We start from the raw sequence: 19,075 nt of genomic DNA, 5'->3' as shown, positions 1-19,075 counted from the left end.
CTTACACAAGTGTGAAAGCTTGTGAGCTGTTGTCCATCTTGGGTGGAGCCACGGCCAGGCTCTTGTACTGCCCAAGGTGAATCCTTTGAAGGCCTTTCAATAAATCCCTGCTTTAATCTTTTAACACTGCTAGTCTCTGTTCCAGGCAGCCTCTCAAGGCATCATTCATGGGCAGACCATAGTGTACTAACCTCATCACACCAGACTCCTATGAATTCAAACTAGCACGTAAGGCACAGCCAGTCACTGTCAGCCCTGCTCTCCTTGTCAAGGACACCACCAGAATACGTCACCTCTGCAATCACATCTCCAGGGAGCCCTGGCACTGCCCCTGCCCTGTGGCATGGCTCATTGACCTGAGCACTGACCTTTTGGCCATCTTTATTTCCTAGCTGCTGCACTCCCTGCAGCTCACACCATCCCTGATCTAACCTCATCATGGTAAATCATCACAGCCTGTTCTCTGCGCTCGGGCAATATTTTCATCTGCACCGCTTCATTTGCCCTAACTTTCCTAGATTTTGTTATTCCTGCCTGAATAAGCTATTTCTACATCTCTATGTGACTTTTCTTTCCATGTTATTACATCTGTGAAATGTCTTTTCCACTTCTTCAGCACCTAGGAAGCCTACAAACACCTCAGCAGCTAACCTGTTATAGATCAAAAGATCCCTGCTATTTACCCATTTGCACTACAAGGATCTCTGCTTCACCCTGAGGGGCAGAAGAAAGTTCGTATCTTTTACGGTTTCCTGCTGATAATCCAAGCAGTCTTTCCTTTTCAATTTGCAACCAGCACTCAGATTCTGTGGTTTAAAGGCCTAGCACAACGCAGCACAACCACATTACACAAGACACACAGTCACAGGGGCTCTGTGGAGAGACACGGTGCCCCAGGAAATGCACAGGCTGTGTCTCTGAAACACAGGACATGTACGGGGGCAAAAGCAGTGCCCATTTCACAACAACTCACCAAAACACCCTGGGCCACTGCTCACCGGTGGGGAAGAGGGTCTGCAGCAACACCTGCTGATCAAGGGAAAATCAGACAATATCTCCAGAGGAGGACAAGATTTAAACAGGAGAATTCAAGGCAGCTCTTAAGTCAAGGTGAGGATGTGACAGCTCCCATGCAAAGACTCTACCGGCATATGTATTGGAACACACCAAATTCACATAAATCTTCAAAAATAAGTAGCATTGCAGAGGAAATCAACCAGAGCTGAAGAAAATAGCCTTTCTAGAAATGCAAGCAATGACATTTTACAGGCTGTTTCTCAGGATTTCATGGCTAAAATATTTTGCTCCATCTGCCTGGAAAACAGACCCAGAGCAATGTGACCAGAGCAGGTCCCAAACTCTTTCATTAACACAGCATCATTTTTGCTTATCCCCTGCTCCAAAGGTCTATTTCCACACTCACAGGGTGGGTAACAGCCTTCTGAGACCTGCTGTCCTTGTGGAACTTGGCATGAAAAACACTCTGTGGGCTTACATCCCCCTTCATTATGCCTGCACCTGCAAACACAAGTCTCAGACTTCCACCCCATTCCTCTACATCTTTCTGATTCCAAACATGCCATTACTGAACTTATACCTAAACTCCAACTTCCAGCTGCTATATATAGATAATTAGGGAGTAAATCCTGCTGCCCACTGACAGCAGGCTCTGCAAAATGCCATCCCCTGCTACAGCCACAAAGGGTTCTGTGCAAGAGGGAAACCACAGGGCTTGTGGGCAGGCCAGCAATACTTCCAGACCTGTCAAGTTAATCTTAGGCTTTACATCCCTGAGACTCTAAACTGATGTTTAATACAGACAAATACCTCACTGCTTTTTTTAAAACTTCTGGTCCAGGTCTCAGTCATCCCACTTAATCTAAATGGCCTTCTCTTTTTTTCTCCCCTTTACAAGAGCAAGTTTTATCCACAAAGTCATGCACTTTAAAAATGCCCTAAAACCACAAATCACAGTTGCTGTGCCCAGACCCATGATTCATAACCACAATAAAGTTGTTTGAAGCTTGCATGCTCTCTTCTGCATTGACACTAATTCTAAAGACGAGGTGCAGATTGCTTCTCCTGCCAATACACTCTGTAACCTTGAAGAGACCTGGGTAACCTCCAGCCTCAGCTTCATTCCTTAGCTGCCTAAAGAGATTACAGTTTTAAAAAGACTGCGACAACTACAGCAGTAGCCAGCATCCATGATCCATCCTACGAATACTGCTCCCAAAGAGGAGTGCACACATCTTCAAAACTCCTCTTCTCAATGAGAAATACAGGAAATGGTTCCACACACAAGAGTAGCCCCCTTGTGCCAGTCAGCCCTTTCCACAACCATGAGGACTCGGGAGGAAGGGTGGGTGAAGTCAGCATAAAGGAAACTGAAATCCTGCTTCTGACTTCCAGCTAAAAAATATCAGACCTTGACCCTACTTGAAAAGACATTACCTAGCACACTGCTTGTGCAGGTAACCTGCAGGGCCTAAAGGGCCCATTCTCCATGAAACCCACAGGTGTCCCCCAGCTCAGCAGCCTGTCCACGTATGGCTCAGCTGATCCCAACCCTTGTCTCAGCAAACAGCCCGCAAGGCCCACCCCGGTTTACACCAGCCGCCCTCACTGCAACCACGCCATCCAGACCAGTCTGAGTCCAGCGGTGCCGAGGTGCTGTCCTCCCAGCAGCAGGGAGCTGCAGCTGCCTCTGGGCGTCTCCTGTTTCTCTTCTGGCTGCTCTCTGGCCTGTCCAGCCAGGAGGAGCACAAGCACTCGGGCACTCTGAGCTCATCCATCAGGCCTGAGCACGGAAGTGGGTAGGATGACTGGCAAACTGATTCTGTTTGCACATTTGGTTTTATCATCTTCCCAAATGGAGGGGTTTGCATCAGTAAAGTAGCCAAGAAAACACAGAGCTGCTTCAGCTGACATGCAGCAAAACACGTTTTCCTAACCTCTTTTCCCTCAAATCACTGCAGCTGCCCCAAAGAACACAGCAAAAGCAGTATTTTCCCACAGGCATGAATAGATTACAGCATTTCTCTGAACTGCAAATTATTCTATTCTTAGTTAATGATTAGCAGGGCTGTAGGAACAGACTAAGTACTTCAAACTCAGCTCTAGATTTTGTTCTGAAATACCCTTTACATGTAAGGTGCTCTCCCTGATACTGCACTTATGAAAACAGAATCACTTTTGTCCATTCACTGAGACACCAGAAAATCGTTTTAAACAAAGGGAGGGAATTGCCCATGATGAGCAGAAACAAGAAAGCCAAATTCTTGCAGTACTTTTGTAAGACTTGCTTCTTCCATCTCACATGGTAACAGATGAGCACTGAAAGCAATTTCCCATCTAGTTCTGTCAGCACATGGACACCTAACAAATGACAAGATGTAGAAGACACACAGAAGGCTTTTTCTGCTTCTTTTGGTTGTACAACTAAAATATAGTTACAGCTGTAAAACTACAGGACATAGTTATGATGCTCATGCTACTTCCCACTCTGCCCTTGAAGAAATTAAAGGCAAATAATGTAAAAAACACACACAAGATACTGGTGAAAACACATTTGCTACACTTGTGTAAATATCACACATCTTTCAGGTATCTGGCTGGCCAGTACAGAATCTGGTGATATTCTTTCCAGAATGGTTTGATTTAAATAATGAGATTTCTTAAATGATTCATTTGCCTAAGACTCTGAGACACCTGACAGCAGGCAAAAAGCAGCTGCATCAGCAGGTGCTGCACTGATCTTGGGTCTCAATGCTGATTATCAGAAGCAGAGATGCTGACCCCAAGGAACACTGTCTGCTCATGGTCCCTAACTCTTCTCCCAGTTCCAGCACCTCCTTCTGTGCTTGTCACCAAAGGCACTTTTTTCATTTCCAGAAAGGGCATGTCATGGGATGGAACCCTGGGCCTCCTGCTGCCCACACAGCATGCAGCTGTGCTGCCTGAAACAGGCCAGACCCTGCTGGCACCGTTTCTAATGGAATCAGGAAGACCAAACTTAAGATACAGGGGATAGATTAACACCATAGAAAGCAAGCAGAAATCAGAGTCATGCTGATGTGTGATGTCTTCCCAAACCTTAGCACTGAACCAAAGATGAGGTTCCTCAAAGCTGAGTCCTTGCACCACTGCCATATGTGGCTGTTTGAAACTTAGTACAACACCCCCAAACAATTTGACCAGCCTGACCAAAAAGAAAGCAACCCCTCCACCTTATGCTCACTATTACTGCCAAGGTCTAAGACCAGTCATAAATGAGAAAGGCAAAAAGGCTTTCCTGTTGCTATGCTACAGATGTTGTGCAGTATCTTCATGATGTATTTCTGAGACTCCAGAGCCTGGTTTTGCTGGCTGTAACTGCATGTGGGTGCAAGTCTTCTGAAATCAATGGACCTACGCAATTTCAGAGATAAAAAAGGATCTAGCCCTGTTGCTTCAAGCCTTCTACCACAAATACAACACGCACAATTGCATTCTGACATCAAGAGCTTGAGTACAGCACTCCTTATCTTCAGCTCTTGCTTATTATGAAAATGCATAATTGTCAATAGCAAACACTGGCAGAGTCAGTCAGAATTGTATTTAAAAGTCCAAGCTTTCTAGCTCAGCTCCATGGCCTATATATGAACCTTGCCTTTGAATTTGCCTGTAAAAAGCATCAGCTTTCCATCCAAAGCTGGAGTTTCCTATCTGATGGGTTGGAGTCCATATTTTCTCCTTCTGAGCACATTGTAAAGTGTCTCAGAGGCATGCACCCCTGCTCTAATTAGAAACAAAACACAGTTTTATACACATATCAGCCCATACTGCTATTGTTTGCACTTCGAAGCCATTTCTCAGCTGTTAGATCAGGATAAGCTGCTAATTAAGATGTACAGCAGGAAAAGCCACTTTGGTGGAAGAAACAACACAGAGCTGCATGAGGCTCAGGAGATCGGAATCTGATCCCAGCTGGGTCACAGGCTTGCCTTCTTACTGCCTGCAGATAACAGGAATATCTCAACACTCCTCATTTCCTCAGAGGCAAACTGGAAACACTAACGGAGTCTCCTAATGGAGATACTTTGCACTTCAGCACTGCATGTCCAAGAATGCTCCTTCTTCACTGCCCCACCCCTAGAACAAAATGCCTGCACGAAAGAGTAACGTGGCATTTTTCTGGCTTCTACACTTGGCCTCCTCATCACAAGCCAAGCAAAGACACAGAGCTGTACAGTGCTGAAGAACAGGAGCTTCCCTCTACCCACCGTCTTGAGTAAGTTCAAATTCATTTGAGACTCCTGCACCTTTACATTCACCTCCCATCCCACCTCCACAGCAACAATTTTTGTGCAGGCACTGATCCCTGACTGGTGATTTTCAAACCAGGTCCAAAAGACTTTCTCAAATGTAAATGTTCAACCACACAGGTTCACCATCCATCTGGCTCCTAACCCCGTTACATATATTTCCATAATCTTATAGAAATATTATTGTTTAGTTCAGTAGGTACCTCCAGGAAAAAATACTTAACCAAAGCTTATAAAACTCAGGATTTCAAATGCAGCACCATTGTGATGTATTGAATTTCCCCTATCTCTGAGATTCTGATTCAAATATTTAGAAAAAGCACTCTGAGTGAGACAGCTCAGTCAAAAGCACATGAATCATTTGAATTCTTGCCTACAGTCCCATACCACAACTAAATCTCTCCTAGGAATGCACTTAAAAACTAAGGATTGATGTTTCCACATTTTCAGCCACACCATTCCCATTGACTCGTATGTAGATGATGGGTCTGTGGAAGCTCAGCTCAAAGCAACCACCACAATAAAGGGTGAGAAAAGTGCATTTAGATCAATGTCTGGCAACGTAAAGCATCACATTTTACAGCAGTTGGATTACAAACCTATGTGATGGAGAAACACAGCAAAGCATAAGCAGCCCCGTGTGCCAGCAGTGGGTAAATATAGACAACAGAGACACGTATATCCAAAGAAGTATTTTTCTGTTTTTTGATCAGAATCAAAACATTATCCAGTCCCCTAGAAGTGCAGACTTGACTAGATTTAATCAGGATTTGAGAGTCTTACCAGCCTGGGAATTATAAATTTGACAAAGTTATTTCAGCCACACAAAAATATCCAGAGATGTAATACAGGTGTAATGCAGATGTATGATTTGTGTATTCTTAAAAGTGTTACGTGTTTCATTCACAGAACAAAACAACCAAATAATACATTATTTTTATATATTTTACCATATAGATACACACACTATATTGCAATAGTAAAAAGGAAAATCAGTTCCATGCAAAACCAGTTAGGTTTCACATGGACGTTTTAAAGACAGTAACTCCTGTCTGGGTACATTGCTCAGACAAATGAAGCGAATTCTACAGTCCACCTCTCAAAGCCCAAAAATCAAGAATTTGGTGAATGGTTTCCCACTAATACCATATGCTTCCAAGGTGAGGAGCAGCACAAAAACCGTGTTACTTTTAGACGATCGGGCATGTTTATGCCTGCAGCCTTTAAGAAGTGGAAGAAAAAAACCTGATTGTTCCTATGACTGTAATCTCTTTTTCCTCAGCATGTCAACTCTTTTGTCTTACAGACCTGGCCACACCAGAAAACCTGACACTGCCTTCAGGAAGAGCCTCAATGAGACACTTCATATAGCCCTGTAAAACTGAATAGCTTTAACCCTGGTTCTGTTATTACTGGTACCAGTAGAAAAAAACCCTATGAGTGACTTTATAGAAGAGAGACTTTTGACACATCAACTGTTAAGTGGTAACGTGTCCAGAAACCTGTGAAGACATGAGAAATGGAGACAAAAATCTATGAACAGGATAGGAGTTGGGGCTTTATGCAACAAAAGAGCTTCTACCTCTGAGTGCTACACACACTGAAACAGTCTCTCCCCACTAATAATAAAAGACATTGAAGATGTAAAGGCATTACAGGCATTATTTTCACAGGTTGTAAGTGAAGCAAATCTTGTAGATAAAGATAGTATCTCCTATACCTGGGGGACAGGGAGAAAAAACACACACTGAAGTCTTTCAGGAATTGAAACTTTTATCGAGGTCTTCACCATTCACCTGCAAACTTCTCTGTTTTTCCTGCTGTATCAAAAAAATCTTATAAAAGATGTTTTCTATCTCCAAAGAGACTTGTCTTGCTTAATTTGAACCTTTCAGGTTAGAATTAAAGGGCACAGCATTTCTTCAAGACTGTCTCAGAAGATGTCACTGCTGCACATCACAAGAAAGGTCTGGCTCCTACTCCCATTGAAGTCAAAAGCAAAACTCCTCCTTTCTGCTCTGGGGAAGGATCTAACCAAAACTGTTCATCCTATGGCCTTCCAGCCTCCTGGTATGACATGCCAGGAGCTAGTAAGCAATGTGGTTTTGCCCCACTGAACAAAATAAGGTTTAAAAGTATTGTCAGGGCCTACTAGCTGGTACAGCAATTTATTCCACATACATGAATGGCATCTCAGAGTGTCTTAAGACTAAGCACTAAGTAGAAGCAGACGCAGTTCTACAATATGCTGTTTCCTTTTAAAAAAGAAGTCGTGCACCACCTGTTCCATTTTTCTTTTATTTCTGAAGACATGGCTGGCAATGGAATCACCCATTGAAAAACAACCTACAAACATTTCCTTGGTTAACTAACTAGCACTCCGGAGCCACTGGCATCAATGAGAACAGCTTCCTCAGATACTCTCTCAGTAAATACTTTGCTAGCCTCTGGATTTCACATCTGGTGCTTGGTAGAATGGTAACCCAGGCATTTGTTATTACTTGGAAAATTGCATCTTTATACATCATACGTAATCTCAAAGAATGAAAAGTAAAGCAGCCCTGAAAAACAACTTCAGCTGCATAATCTTACCTGGCAACTAGAGAACCAGCATACCCTGGCAGAATGAAACTTAGGTTTCTCCAAGAGATCAGGTGCCTTATTACAATTTTTTATTTGCAGGGCTACTATAGATCACTTGTACAAGAGAAACAGCCCAGAACAGCAGCAATTTAAACACAGAAGTACAAAAGACTCCACAGTGTAAACGGTGATGCCAGTTCTTTTATCTTTTAAAAACAACATAAAGACAAATGTTCAGCTATCTGCATCCATTTACAGGGTTTCTAAGAACACCAGCTCACTCATTTCTTTCATTCTACATATTCTGTATCTTCTTCTGGACTCAATGGAAAGAGAGAGGTCCTTCAGAAAACAGCTCAATCACACATGGCCTTCCCAGCCTCCTGAGATGCTCATCTAGAGTCTCTGCTCTCTGCAGCAGGCGAGCAGGGTAAGGACACATCTTGCAAGCAGTAATGACACACAAGGGCCTAATGTTAGGCTAGGCACTGCAGGTCTTCAGGCTTTTGATGAAATTCTCTTCCTGTTTTTTGTTTGTACCACAGAAAAATTCACCATGAACTAAGTACAGGCTTTGGTACCATTACATACACATAGGTTGTTCCTGTGAAATAGTCTGACAAGAAATAAAAACATCCTTTTGTTGCCTTTTTTTTTCCAGGTTCTCAGTAAAACACAACAGTTCTGCTTACATTTAATATTTTCTTTTGAGGATTGAGGTTTTATTGCCCTTCAAGCGTGAAAAATCAGGTAATATTTCTGTTGAATACATGCCTGAGCTTGCAGAGACAAGCCTGAGATAATCAGTCTTGTTTTCATTCCTTTGTGCAAGATGCACTGCTGTCTGATAAGCAAAGAAGGCGCTCTGGGGCAGTTCAGAACGTGACGCAACAGAGTGAGACCAATAAATCGGTGAAGAGCTTCTCTGTGCCATTACATGGGTTGTGTACAAGCCTAAGAGAGGGTTCTTAGGGAGACTATCAAGAGAAAAAAAGAGAACTGAGCATGATCTGCATGTGAATCTGCCTTAGATTCACATGGAGAAGACAGAAAGAAAAGAACAAAACCTAATAAAATTGAGAAGTTTGATGTGTTTAAACAGCCTTGGTGCAGGACTGCTCTTGTAGTCTGTTCTGTGTCTTCACTCAATAAAATGAGACTTGGACAACTGATTATTTAATTACAAGAAGGTCTTTTGCTCCCCATTTATGCAAGAACACAGCTTCTATTGATAAACTGTGAGCTGCTCAAATGCAGCTGGAAGTATCAATATCCTAGGCACTGAAAGAATTGCAATACCACTCAATTCTATCAGCCAGCCTGCCCTGAATTTCCTGCTTACACGCATCCACTGTGATAAATCTTTGGTAAGAACACACAGAGCATTCAAACCCTGCCACAAAGACTACTGAAACACTGACCTGCACCAGTGAAATGAAATGCAGAATGAACTCCCCTCAATCTCCCTGCTGCTCCTTGCAAAGAGCACCCACCAAACAGCTTTGTCTACACTTTTAGCTCCCATCCTCAGTCGCTCCTTCCTATTGAAGTGTTTGGATTTGGCCTTACAACAGCTTTGAAAGACCTGTCTCTTCGTGACCATTTAACGTTTTGCCTAATGATTCAAGTTCAAGGACATCCAGAGGCTGACAAGGAGCAGATAAAAGAAGCCTCATGTACTCACTGAAATCAAAGCTAGACCTCACTGGATAAGGATTAATACCATGAGCAGGGCCCCTGGCAGTTTCCACTCAAGAACAATGACAACAGGAGCCTTGCTGATAAATTCTCACATCCCCTGATTCTCCCACTGCAAGAGAGGAGCTTGCATGACTGTGGCAATTTTTTAAAACATCTTGAGAAATACAAGTGGTACATCTGCACTGCAGCCCGTCACAGCTATTATAACGCAGTATTTCAGAGCTGGTGACAAGAAACACACTCTGAAATACCCAGCAGAGAGATTGCTGCACTGGAATACCGCATACTCCAGAAAGACTTGTGCCTTCAGGCAAAGGGAAAAACTACAACCGCCAAGACAGAAATGAGAGGCTGCAGTAAGGGCAGCAATGTTTGACCAGAAACTGGCCCCAGCACACAGATACAGGTGACACATGTCTCAGTTTTTACTCCATACTCTACCCTGTAAAGAAGACAGACAAGAACAACTTACAGAAAAAGAAAAAAAACAAACCTGAGAACAAAATCCAACTTCATCATGACTGTGCAGTGTCACCAGATAAACCTGGTGCTTGAAAATTTAACTTTTCTTGGAAAAGGAATGACCAAGTAATTCTTCTTCCAATAACCAATGGATAAGGTGAAAATGGTATCTACCAGCTCTCTTTGTGCTGTTTTTCACTTGAGTTGTTCAAATAACTAAAAGCTGTCTCCACCCATTACACCAACTTCCCTCTGAACAGAGAATACCGGGGGCAGGGGGCAAGCAGGAAATCCTGGGATCAGAATCTCTCTGCATCTGGGCTGTGTTGCAAATTTGCACATCCCATAAACGACCTGAATAAAACATTTCAACAAAACAGAGCAGCGAATGCTCAGACAAGGTGAGCGTGTGGTGACTAACACACAAGCAATCAGCACATGTTGCAGGGAAATTTTTTTTGCTAACTGTGAACTCTAAATTTGAAGTGTGAGAAGAAAAAAAAAAAAAAAACACATCACAGATTCAACTTGCAGTGCTTGTGCTCAGCAGCAGCAGCTTTTGGATAGCTCAACTCACAATCACAAGAGGACATTTCCTACAGAAAAGATGTCTACACAAGATAGTTGGCAAAAACCCCAATGTGTTTTTACTTTCACTTGTTTCCACCTCTGTGCCATACACACCTTCACCGTGCAGCACAGAAAATGTATGTATTTTCTTTGTTTAAAACACCATTACAATACATAACTCATGTACATGCAGGTACAGGAGGAGTCCTGTCAAACTATTTGGGTTTGTTTGAACAAGCCCCAGAGATTCCTTAGGCAATCCATCCCAGTAAAGCCAAGATGCACAGCATTTCCAGAGCCCTGGAATGACTGATGTGAGACCAACAAAAACAGAAGACCCACCTTGTGCTGTTGTTGTCACCTTGTCAGTCACAGGATATTTTATTTCAGGATTCCACAATCTGAAACAAAACAAAAGCTCTCAGTTAGCGACAGCTGTTAAAAGGAAAAGCTTTAATTTCATTATATGAATTAAAGACTCACAAACTGTAATATGTTAATAAGAAAATGCCTTCCTTCTCTGCTTTCAGTAACATGCAAAGTGACACCAAATGCTCTTTTCCAGTGACTAGAGCCTCTCCTGCCATTCTAGCTTACATATCTTGATTCACATCAGGCCATGTCTTACCCAAGAGTCCAGAATGCCTGTTTGTGCACAAAGTGAGTATCCATGGAAAAGCTGATTCCTGTGAAGCACAGGCCACACTGTGGTGTCTGCTAGGATCAGAGTTTCATAGAAACAATTAAATCCCTTCCTTCTTTACAGAAAGATGATCTGAAGGCAAAAGACCTTTCATGTATCTAGATTCACTGGGGATGATCTGCCAAAAATTAGAAAAGATGCTAACAGCAACAGCCCTAAGTACAAGGAGTCAGCAAACAAACAATGTAGATAATACAACCTAATTTGCCAAAAGCTTCCTTGTTGCCAGGAATCCCACAGATCCACTGCACTGTAACAAATGATGTGCTTACAGGCTGCAGAGCAGACTGATGGGACTGATTAATTCGGTATCAGATAACATGGTATCATGTCCCACAGAAAATCTGCAGCAGGGCAGTGCTGCTGAGCAGTCACAGAGGAGGATTCTCTGGGGCTACAGCTGTTCTACTGCAGGGCCCCGGGCACGCCCCTGACTGCCTTGTGCTGGAGTTACTAACCATACCTTACCATGGGTGTAATATCATCACAGTGCCATAAACAAGGACTAATCACTGCTTTGCAAATCCTGGGAATAGCTGGGTAATGGAGAAGCACCTATAAACTGAAAATTGTTGGTATTTACAAATTGCATTGAATTGCCCAAGAAGGAAGAAGTACAGATTTCCCTACTCAGCTTCAAGTCACAGCCAACAAATGGACCATTTTCCAGCCTATCACCCTCAATCAACACGAACGCTAAATGCAGAATTAGCTTCTGCCAAAATGTGGGTAACAAAATTCACAGCTGGACAAAGCTATTTAAGATACTCATTGCTTCACAGGGGAAAGAGGGAGAAATGTCAGCAGGAATAAAAGCACCTTGTACTTCTAGTGAACTTTGCCATGCCTCCCTGTACACGTAAGTATAGCGGTTGTCACTGAAAGCAATGGGAGTCTCATCTCTGACTTTACCAAAGGCAGAGAAGAAAACATTTACTTTCAGAGAACGGTAGAGAAGGACAGATTGAATGTCTTGCCAAAGTTAACAGGAAGCAGCAGCTAAATCATGGGCAGAAAGCAAGGATCCCTCCCTCCTTCTTTTAAGCACGGGGCAACTTTCAGAAAGCAGAAAAAGACTTAAGTCTCTACAGCACACTGCTGTGACAACTGAGGGTGAAGACGGAGGTGTAACCAGAAGAACAGCAGAAGGGAAGTCAAGCTCAGCTATTTCTTCTTCCCTTTCAACACCAGCAAATGAAAAGTCAGTTCTTACAATATACCGGCCAGGCACAGATCTTACTATCTTCGGTTAATTCCGTATGTCTGAGAAGAAAATCAGCTGTAAGCTGGTTAGACTTACTAGATGATGTTTGTCTAAGGTATCACCCCCAGGAGCAGAGTCAGGCACCAAAGGCTGAGCATTCTTTAGGGAGGTGCTACTCTTCCAGATACTGTTAGTAATGGTCAGCAAAACACAACCATGTAACAACTCCTACACAATATTCCCCTCTGGAGAAAAACTCCATTCAGCACCCTCCAATCTCTGAGGAGCTCCCAGTTCATATCCAAACTGAAGACAAGGAGGAGTGGAACCAGCAGGATCCCTTTTCTCAAGCTTCTGATGAGCAAGTGATAGGCAAGCACGCAACCCTGGCACCTCCAGAAAGCAGAATTTCCAGCATTTTTACAGCTTGGTCCGCAATTACTTACTCTGGGACTCCAGACTCATCCTACTATCTGTGGTCATAATAAAAGGGAAACAGACTTGTTGCTAAAATGGCCATGAAACACTAATAAGACACCTATTTTCACTCCTGACACCAAATGTTACACTCAGCTAACTCCGCTTTAAAAACATCGAGATTTTCCAGATCACATCCCTGACTCATGCAGTCTTTGGTTAACAGGGAACACATTCTGGAAAAGACTGCTAATAAAATACCATGCCAACTGCTTGACTCAGAGAAAACAAGATTAGCACTGCAACATGTTGGCATTTTGACTTCTGAATACCTGCTGCGTGATAAAATCAGGAGCTGTCTTTAAAGTCTACACTGAACAAAGCTATCCCACCCCTTCTCTGTAGCTACAGTGGCATTTGCTAACGCTGTCAGCTTTTCTGTGAAGTTGGTGCTCCTGCAAGGAGTCCCACTGACAGCTCTGGTTCCCAAAGCCTTTCACTAACTGCTTCCCAGTAACATCCGACAGGAAAATCAAGCTGTCCAGTATTTTCCATCTTTCAGTATACACCTGCCCCAAGAGCTGAGCTTATCCAAAAAATTCATTGGCATAACCGGATACATATTCCAACAAACTGGGGATGGTTCACTTCAGAAGATGGAGCTGGTTTGGCTAAAAGGGAGAAACTGTTTGGAAATCTGAAGGTGGAAGACGGATTTGGTAATGCTGATCACAAAATGCTAACATCAACTACTCAAATGTAAGGAAGGAACAAGTACAGCAGATTAAGGGCAGTGAACGTCAAAGAAAAAAAAGATTTTTAAGCAACACACAGGTCAGTAAGGCTTCATGGGAGGCCAAAAAAGTGCAGAAAAATGCCAGGGGTAGAATAAAAATACAGAGAAAAATTATTTTATGGTAGAACAAAGGTGGAACATCAACTGACAACAGTGCTGACAGGAGAAATACATTTAAAGAAGGGATTAATGTAGGAAAGTCAATTTAAGCTGATGAAATTTTACTAAAAATTTTTTATCATTAAAAAAACCCCAACCAACAGACTTGAAACCAACCACACACTAACAGATGACAATGTGAACTCCCAGGAAATGAGGGAAGACCTGAAACACTGCCTAAAAGCAAGCACAGAACCACCAACCACCATAAAAAGGAAAGAGGAGGATAACAACACAGGGAATTGGAGACCTGTCATCTTAACTCAGACTCCCGAAACAAACTGCGAATTAGTTACAAATATCTGAAAGACAGATGGCCCACATCAGCAAATCTCCTTCTGTGAAGAACCCACTGAAACAAACTGGTGTGACCCAGCGTTGTGTTACAACAGCACATCCACTGTAAAAGGGCAGCACACACATCCTGTACTCTTCTGGGGGGGCAGCTGAATATGTGCTCAGGGGATCAGGGTTAGTGAGCCCACGGCTCACTTCTGTGCAACGCTCTGTGTGAGCAGCCACAAAAAAACCCACTGACCTGAGAGAGTTTACGAGTATTTAATCACATTCGAAATCATCCAGAATCAATGCCATGGAACTCACTGATCCAAAGTGCTGCAGCACTGCTGCTGCAGAGGTGGCAAAAAGGAAACATTTCCACATAGAGCTTCATCCACCAACATCTCATTTGAGACCCAACAGGCTGAGCCCAGGTACACAGCACTGCTCAGCCAGAGCCGCAGTGCAAGCCCACATTCCTCTGTGCTGTGCTGGCTCTGAGGTGGAGGCAAGTCACACCCCACAGTATTAGCAAAGTGAACAACTGAATATTCAGCTCCCACTCAAGAGGTGGCTCCTAACAGGTTCTCCAGAGCTCTTCTGTCACAGCCATCAACCTCATGCTGTTAACTGCTGCCTGACACACAGACATGCCTTAGCCCAGGAGATAATCCTACCAAGTATAAAGCTAGCAGTTGTTCAACATGTCTGAAAGACTTGCTAAGGCGATTTGGAGTAATCTAACTAAATTAGGAACCCTCTGAAGCTGTCAGTTGCCTTCACTGGACAGTCAAAAAGAAGCAGGTACACAGGATGGAGCTATCTCAGGGAACCTGCTGCCACAGCCAAGATCTGCACTGTATCTCTCACAATTTCTTCCAGCCTTGTGCATTCTCCGTTCTTCGATCTGCTCCCTGAAGATAATGGACAGCCCAAGGTTTTGGTTGTTCGCCCGCCTGCCTGCGCTGAAGCTGAGCTGCAGGAGCTGTGGCTGCACTCTGAAGGCCTTGGCCCTGCAGGGACACTCAGCTTGGACTGGGGTGCTCATTTGAAGCCCCCTGGCTCAGCAGCCTGCTCGCTGCAGTCTGTGTGAAGGACAAACAGAATCATCTTCCATTTAAAAATCTTCCATCTCAAAAAGACAGACATTTCAATGCTCACTTTAACTGACCCAAGACCATTCCTCATCTGCTACAGTACTTTTTGATAGCCTTTCTTATCACTTCTAGGAAAGTTTAATGAGTTCGAAAACCCCACAATATTTGAGATTGTTTACACTTGAGAAATGATCTGTGGCTCAGAACTGAAGAGGCAGTAACATAACAGATCTCTAGGGCACCTTCCCTGCTGTGCAAAAAAGGAGCAGATACACGTTCAACACTTTTAACAGAAGCCAAGAGCCTGATTTTCCAGGAGCACACACCCTTTCAACTTTAATCTGCCAGTTCCAGGGACAGGAATTAACACAAAAAGTACACTGAGCGCTGCTTGTATTTCAGCAGCAGAAGAGCCTCAGAGCTTCTGTCTGGATCATCTTCTAGATGATCCTGTTATCCACTTTTTTGATGTCTGAACACATTTTCAAGGGTGCAACTCAAAACACTTCAAGGGTACCTCCAGTGCAAGAAAATACGGAACAAACAAAAGCCCCTGACTTTCAAGAGAGATCAACGTTGTTATCATTGCTCCTATTCAAGTAATTCCTTTATCCTCATGACAAGGTACTTCTGTTAGTATGAGCCTGCAAATTTTTAATTGCTCCCCATTCTCATTCACAGGCAATGTCTTCCTCATAGCAGTTCTGATTTCCAGGAATTTATTTAGCTTATCCAATCGCAAGTAACATTAAACCATATCCTTCTATTATCTGCTCTTCAAATTTTTCAGTTTATTGGAATCAACACTGTAAGAGTTAAAACTCTTCTGTGAGGAAAAGAATTGCCTGAAATTTTTCAGATTTCATACTCAAAGGCCTGATTCCTAGCTAGGTCAGATCAGCATAGCTCTATCAAAATTCCAGGAAATGCCACCAGTTCACAGGAGTTAAGGAGCCATCTTGCGTCAGGAAACCACAAAGTGAGATATCCTTTTCTCCATAGTGATGCAAATATGCTTGGCAGTATCTTTGCTTTCTTTTGCTGAGAATCTACATGTTCCTTAAAAAAATCCTCAAGCATTTCTTCTATTACTCTCACATGTGGTCCTGAGCCCACAAAGCCAATTGGAGCTCCATCACTGACCACCACGTTCCAGCCACATCACCACACTCAGCCCTGCCAATCACAACTTTCTGAGAGGAAGCCCTAAATGAACAGTCTCCTTTCTCCTTTACAGGCTCCTACTGTTTTAATGTCCAAACATCTAGCCTGTAATCTTCACCTTCCCAATTCTAGTACCATACAGCAAAGGATTAGTTATCCCAGTACACAAAGAAATGACGTTGGCTATTGCAAGTTCCCTGTAAAATCTTTGGAAGCATTGACAGACCCCTCAGGTCAGATGACATCCATCGCAGCCTCAGCTGATGCTAGGAGTTCTCATCAAACAGGCTCACAGCAGCTACGCAACTTTTAGAAGTCTGGGAACAGCACTAGTTAAGGTTTAATAAGGAAAAAAACCCTCTTGCAATACCACGATAGGCAGCTTCCTTTCAACAAACAGAAAATCAAAGAATAAAATGCAAAGCCTCAGTAATACAGACAAGAGTGACACTCACTTCTAAAAATCAAGGTCAATTTAAGGCATTCATATCAGAAATCAATGAGAATTCTTCTGGAGTTGCTACATGTCACATGAATGAAGGATTACTTGGGAAATCTTATTTTAATTAGATAAAAAAATCAATTCAATTTGTTGTAACCTAGGCTTTTAATACTCAATAGGGTGATGATCTATCAATCTTGAATAAAGTAAACGGACTCTGCCATTCCAGAAAAGACAACGTTCAAGAATTAACTTTTCTGAGCCATTTAAACCCAGTTTCCTGATGCACAGTTCAGGCAGGTGTTTCATTCCTGGCCTCCAGCCAGGCTGTGGTACCCAAGCTCCTTCCCCATGCCCAAATTACTCCCACAGGGCCAGAGCAGAGCGCTGATAACTCTGCAGTGACCCCAGGCAGCTTCCATGGGACACATACAGGTAAAGTTACTCCGACTTCAAATGATGTTTCCATCTCTGCAGTGCAAGTGCCCATCCATTCACTGCAGGGCTCGGAAGTACGAATTCCTAAACCCAGGATAAGAATGACTGATACAGAAAAGGCAGTATTTTCAGGGCAGTCTTACACAGTTTGCAGAAAACAGAAAGAATTAAGATGTGTTCTGATATACAGGAGAAGAGCAAAAGCACTGAGTGGCTGTTCCCAAATGGAGGAACATGCACTCAATGAGGCAGCAGTTCCGCAGAAACCAGAAATAATGTGATCCCATCATTAAAGACTGCTTTGTAATATGGATGCAGAATGTTGCCACAAAGATGGCACAAACACCCTTTTTTCCAGCGTTTCCTGAAATGAGCCATTTGACTCAGCAATGTTAAAAGGTTCCTTTAACAGCCTTTTCTTGGTCTGTGATACATCATCTGATGTGCCTGAGGCCCAGTGCATTAAGAATCTGTGTAACATTTTGTGCTGCAACATGACAAAAGAGGCACTGTCTGAGCTGCAAGGGCTGGCCAGCACTCCATCTGTTTCTACAGCCACACTAGAAACACATGTGGAAGTGTACAGAACTCAGAATTCATTTCAAAACTTTTTCAGTACACAGGGTGTTTAAATTCTGAATAAAATATATAAATACAAAGTCCTTGGTGGCCTCCTAGACGATATACAAAAGCAAGTGGCATCACAGAAACAGCCCATTAATGACACTACCCACTCAAAAGGTTGTCAGGGGAAGGCAAGGACACCTAGTGGGGCTTTCTGTGTGCCTTACCAGAGAGAACTCCATTACAACTAACAGTGGCAAACTCATTCAAATCTGGCTTAGAAACCCCGTAGTTTACAGATCTATTAACTTTTAGTTACTAGGCATAAGCATCACTCTAGTTCTAAATAATCCTTCCTTGGGAAGTGACATTATCTCTATTGTATTTGTATTTCGGCGAAGGAAGAATGCAATTTTTCTTTTATTGAAAGGGCTGACACTCAGTAACACAATTAATGAGTAGTTTTGAATGTTATCTTCTTTTGAAACCCTCTATTTAGGATTGGAACACTGTAATTATAGGTGCTGAGCAAAGAGCTTGTCTAGGTACATTTCAAAATGCTACATATATAATTCATCTTCAGCTTTTTTTCAAAATAGAGATTTTCAAAGGTTCAAGGAGCTTTCAAAATGGGGAGTTTGATTTCATAGGGACTGGTCACTCAAAGCAGATACTTGGGAAACTGCTCCAACAGCCCTAAGGTGGCCACTGTGACAACTATTCTATGAGCAAAAAAAGGAAACTGGGCTGTGGCACAGCAAGATGATGTAATTCTTGAAAGCAGTGCCTCCACCACTAGAACAGCCCTGCTAACTTCAGTGGGTCTTATCACACAACCACTTGGAAAATGAAGACATTCCAAGCACAGGGCTGAAGGGATCCCATGCAACATTTCCAGTAACACTTTTCACTTCTGGAATAATCTCTTTGACAGCCTTTTTTTTTTTTTTCCCCAAAAGATACAAGGAAAAGCACTTGAGAGCAGGCAAGTACAGCTGCAGCATTAAATAAATTAGAATACCCTTGTCAAAATTCTAGCCAACGTGTTGGTTGAAGACGAGGAAGGTGTTGGACAGAGCACGCAATGTGAACCTAACCACACAGGCAGGGGCCACTTGGAGTCATTATATTCAGGATCCACACGAGCAAGAGCAGGCTGTTTATGGGCTGCACAGTATTCGGGTGTGCAT

At 43.0% G+C, this 19,075-nt stretch overlaps 1 protein-coding gene across 19 annotated transcripts in view; it reads right to left on the bottom strand.

Annotated features, from left to right (window-relative positions):
- The window catches only part of MAP2 (microtubule associated protein 2), a 218,260-nt gene that overhangs the window by 163,704 nt on the left and 35,481 nt on the right, over nt 1-19,075 (bottom strand). For all 19 annotated transcript variants that reach the window (XM_063400145.1, XM_063400144.1, XM_063400147.1 and 16 more), the window contains one exon: nt 10,965-11,023. The gene's annotated coding sequence lies outside the window, so the exon portion shown is untranslated. The remainder of the gene's footprint in view (nt 1-10,964; nt 11,024-19,075) is intronic.

Source organism: Prinia subflava, chromosome 6 (genome assembly GCF_021018805.1).
Source record: "Prinia subflava isolate CZ2003 ecotype Zambia chromosome 6, Cam_Psub_1.2, whole genome shotgun sequence".
NCBI classification, from domain to species: domain Eukaryota; kingdom Metazoa; phylum Chordata; class Aves; order Passeriformes; family Cisticolidae; genus Prinia; species Prinia subflava.
This window is presented reverse-complemented; position numbering and strand designations above follow the sequence as displayed.